Raw genomic sequence first — 5095 nt, forward strand, 5'->3', positions numbered from 1 at the left:
TATTTGTAGAACTTGATCCAGAAAAAATGATTTTGGGCCTTACTGTATTAGCATCAACAACACCATCATTGTCTGTGTTCTTGTTCTTGTTCCAAAATATTGGCTTGTATTTTCCTTTAAAGTCCTCCTTGTTTTCTTGAATATATTAATTACTCCTTGTTCAATTAGGACCTTCTCTATTGCTAAGCCTTTTTCAATGACGTCATTGAAGGTGGACAAACAAGCTTTTCTTAAATCATAACCAATTTCTCTATGGACATTCTGGGTGAACATCTCTACCATTTTTTTTTGTGGAATTTCACAAGAGCATATGTTGGCTAGATTCCTCCATCTTTGTAAAAATGATGAAAAAGACTCTCCATCCTTTTTCTTGGTGTTGCACAATGTAGTGACTGATAAGTCTGTCTCTATGTTGTATGAGAAATGTTGGATAAATGCCTCTGCTAAGTCACCTCATGACTTAAATCCAAGTGGGAGTTGGGAGAACCATTCCATAGCTTGATCACCTAAGCTTTGTGGGAACAGACTCATCAAGTACATTTCTTATGATGCTACCTCAATGCAAGGTATGAAAAATTGTCTTATATGTGCCTTAGGGTCTCCCTTGCCTCTGTACTTATCAAACTTTGGTGTCATGAAATGTGTAGGAAATGGATGCATTGGAATGCTTTTATCAAATGGATAGGGACATATGTCTCTCATTGTGTAAGTTGGCTTCGATGTATTTATTTCCTCCATTTTCTTTTGTAAGTCCTTAATTTGTTGTTCCAAATTGTTCTTAGGTGGAGACCGACTTCTTGGAGCATATCCCATGCCTGAGGCAGTGGGTGGAGGAGGAGCATGTTGTATATATGGATGGTATTGATCATACACATGTTCATATGGAGGAGGTCTATAATCATGCTGCATATAAGGACCACTTGGTATAGATTCATGATGAGCAATGGAATATTTATTTTGTCCATGTATACCATACTCTACATGCATGTCATGAGTTTGTTCTAATGTGTTGCCCCCAAATTTGACGTGGGGTTTCCTTGTGTCCAAATTTTGAATATGCCTTTGGATTTCCAATTTCTTTTACAGTTGGTCCTTAGCATTGTTATGTGATTGAGTATATTTTTCTACATAAGACTTCCATAAAGGTTTGCCTAGATGAGTATCATATGCCTGACCATGTGTATGTGGGACCTCAAGTTTTTGAGACAAAGATGATGGTGAATCAAGCACAAGATGTGGTCCTCTATTTCCTCCACTATTAGGCCTCCTTCAATCCATGTTGATTTGAGGTTATTGCAAACGTTGATTTCCCATTATTTGAGACATGTCAAAATCATGAGGGATCCCGGCTCCACTTTGTGCCATCACTTGTAATAAATATTGTCTATCTCTCCTCATTATTTCCTCATCCAATTGATTAAAACGGGGATCCATAATGGAGTCTTCCACTTCTAATGAATGTACAGAAAAGTTGTCCATATTCTCATTGTGTGTACCATTATTGTTTGTAGTGTCCATGTTCTCAACATTTGGAATGTTTCTATAGGCATCCATGTCAGGTAATGTGGTATGATCAGAATTGAAAAAGACATTATTGTCATACTCATAGGCACTCATGTTTGCGGATTGTTGAGTCTCTTTAGTTTCTCTCCTAGATTTTTGGGAAGGGGTTTCAACCATGAACTAGGTATTGACCAAGATGTGTGAGACTAGATGAAAATGGAAAGAGTATGGAAGACCAAGAGTTGGATGAAATGTAAATGAATCTGAGGTTTACTTGCAATCTCCAAAGTGTAAGACCAAGTATGTATGTAGTAGAGTAGATGTGGCTTCCAAAGAGATGATAGTTTCTCTTGATGAGGTAAGTTGACCTTGACTCTAAGTAAGACCAAATGAGACCCAAAGGTGATAGACCTTGATGAGGGACCACTTAGAAAAATATTGTTGTATGTAGTGTGTTGACAAAGCAAGATGAGGACAAGCAAGTGACCTTTCGACTCAAGTTTAGACAAATGTGAATTTAATGCAATATGTAAGGCCATTTGATGGACTTTGTGAGACCCAGAGATAGGTTAAATTCTAGATGAAAATCCAGAGAGATAACCTAGGAAGCTCAATAAGTCTGAAACTGATTGCTCTTGTTTGTTGGACTATAAATTTTTCCAATTTGTGAAGTTGTTTGTTGTGACCAAATCTAAACTTTTGACTATTTTCCGTGACAAGAAGACACAATGTTGATGAGGACTCGATGTTTGCAGGTGTTTGGACTCAAAATGACTCAAAGAAAAGTGTTTTGTTTGATTTCGAAATGTTTTACATACACTTAAAGACATAAAGACACAATGCTTTGATGATTGATCTTGAATGTTTGAATGTTTGAATGTTTATAAGAAGACAAACACAATTCTTACAATTGGTCAAGACAATAGTTGTTGATCCCACATGGGGTTTCCCCCAAGGCTACGCTATTCAAAGCAGATACTTAGATGCTTGACCCCACTGTCTCCACCCTCGGCACTCACTTCTCTAGGGAAGCCAAGCATCACTCCCCATGAAAACCCCCCGTGTCAAACTTTGTATCTCTACTAAGAACCGTATGTGTGTGGACTGCTCTAGAGGTCTGACCTCCTGCCCCAACAACTAGAAGGATTTTGGATTTCTAAAACAAAAAGGTGCTAGTAAGGGCATCCACTCGTGTGGCCATACATGCGACACTTTTAGCTCTATAAATACAGAAGGCTCCCATCTGGTAGGGGTTACGTCCCACTACTAATCAAATGAATTTGATCAAATGGTCTTATGGGGAGACATAGTGTTGGTATGAACTAATCAGCACACGTTACCCATGACTTCCACCATGGATACATTTATTTATAGTGGTTTGGAAGAGGTGGGTTTTCCTTGCTATCGCTTGGGTCATTCTCTCCTCACTAGTAGTCCTAATGACCACACGGGGAGACAGGCCCTCTAAAAATTAAACAAAAAGAGCCCATTGCTCAAGACACAAAAGACACTGGTTCAATTTTAGTGCACCAATTGAAGTGTTTGGTAATCTATGAAAACAAGGCGCACAATGAAGATCAAAAGAAAACCCTTGCCAAAATTCTGCAACAAAGATTTGTTAGTAGTTTTTCAATAATATCCCTCCTGCAAGCACACAAGTTAGGTAAATTTTAGATCCAAAAGACTTACAGAAAAGGGGCCTTTGACAATGCATTTTTTTGATAGATCCAAAGGTTTGGTTTTCCATGAGATATTTTGCATCATAAAAAACATACCACCTGTAAAATTTCAAGACATTTCCAGAAATGTAAGAAACTCCAAAAAAATTGCTAATTTGCTCCAAAAATTAATTTTTTATGACAAATCATAAAAAATTTATAGAAAATGAAAAATTGATCCAAAAAATCTGATCTCTTTTACTGGAAACTCCTGCTATCATCCCAAACCTGCATAAAAGTATTCTTGCAAAAATTCCAAGCAGTTTGTGCAAGATGATGAAAATAATGCAAAAACCCTAACTTTGAAAGATCCATTTTTTTAGGAAATATTTTGCATCAAAATTAAAATTCCAAAGAACATATCCTGTGTATAATTCTGAGATATTTCCAAAAATGTTAGAAAATCCGAACAATTCACTCATTTGCTCTCAAAAGTAATTTTTTATGAAAATTCATAAATAATTCGTAGAAACTTCACATATTCCCCAAAAAATCTGGTTTTTTTACTGAGAACCTCTGATAATGTTTTTGAACTGCAACAAAAATTTGATGCCAAAATGCAAAGCCATTTGTGAGATCTGATCAAAAACATAAAAAACCCTAATTTTTAAAGATCCAATTTTTAGGAAATATTTTGCATCAAAATTAAAATCACAAAGAACAAATCTTATGTATAATTATGAGATATTTCCCAAAATGTAAGAAAATCTGAAAAATTATCTCATTTACTCTCAAAATTAATTTTTTATGAAAATTCATAAAATATTCATGGAAAATGCAAATGTGCTCCAAAAGTTCCGAATTTTAGGTTGAGAGCTCTTGATACTGTCTTCAACCTGCTAACAAAATTTAGTGCACAAATTTCAAGATTTTTGTGAGATCGGATCAAATCTCTTCAAGATGTTGATTTTGTGTCCAAAACCCTAGCTACACAAGGTTATTCTCCAAATTGTTTTACAAAACAACAATATAGGGTTAGAAAAACCTGAAAAAAAACATAGATCTAACAAAAATCCATGTCCCACCGAGTGTGTCAAAATGTTTATGGTGAAAAGTGGAAACAACAATATTGAAAGACTAAATAGATTCAACCACAAAACCCTAGCCTAACAACAACAAAGATCCACCATAACATATGAAGATTACCTAAGACAATGCAAATCAAATAAAATCACAAAGATTATACCATCACATGTCCAACAGGGTTTGGATCTCCATTCTTCCTCTCTCCATTGATCTTGCTTGGCATATTTTCTCTCAAATTTTATGTGTGCACAAGAGCTCAACAAAGAATGGAAATGTGGTTGCAAGTAGACTTGATCGCATGTGAAAATTCAAAAGCGTAGTTTGCTTGATTAGAATGATTAGAATGATTAGGGTTGATAATGAAGGAAAAATCTCCTTATATAGAAGACACTATAACGAATGGAGGGATAAGATTGAGAGGTGTAAAAGATAAATGGTCGGCTAAGATTAGAGGGTAGGTAGAGAAAATAAGAAAATAATGAGAGGGTAGGTAGTGTAGGAATTAAGAGATGAATGACATGTGTCATGGGTAGAAAAGGATAATGAATTAATTAATTAATTAAAGATTTATTTAATTAATAGAACAAGTGGGATCAATTAAATAAAGAAAAGTATTTATTTAATTTAGGAAAAGACAATTTAAATAAATAAAGGTATTTATTTAAATCAGAAATAAGGCTAGAAGACGATAAATGAATTAATTAAATAAATAAAGATTTATTCAATTAATAGAAGAATTAGGCTAAAATAATTAAATAAATAAAATATTTATTTAAATAGATAGGACAATTTTAGGTGTCTACAGTAACAAGTATGGTCATAGAGAAAATTAGTGTAGATCTAGAAAC

Source organism: Cryptomeria japonica, chromosome 4, assembly GCF_030272615.1.
Source record: "Cryptomeria japonica chromosome 4, Sugi_1.0, whole genome shotgun sequence".
NCBI lineage: Eukaryota > Viridiplantae > Streptophyta > Pinopsida > Cupressales > Cupressaceae > Cryptomeria > Cryptomeria japonica.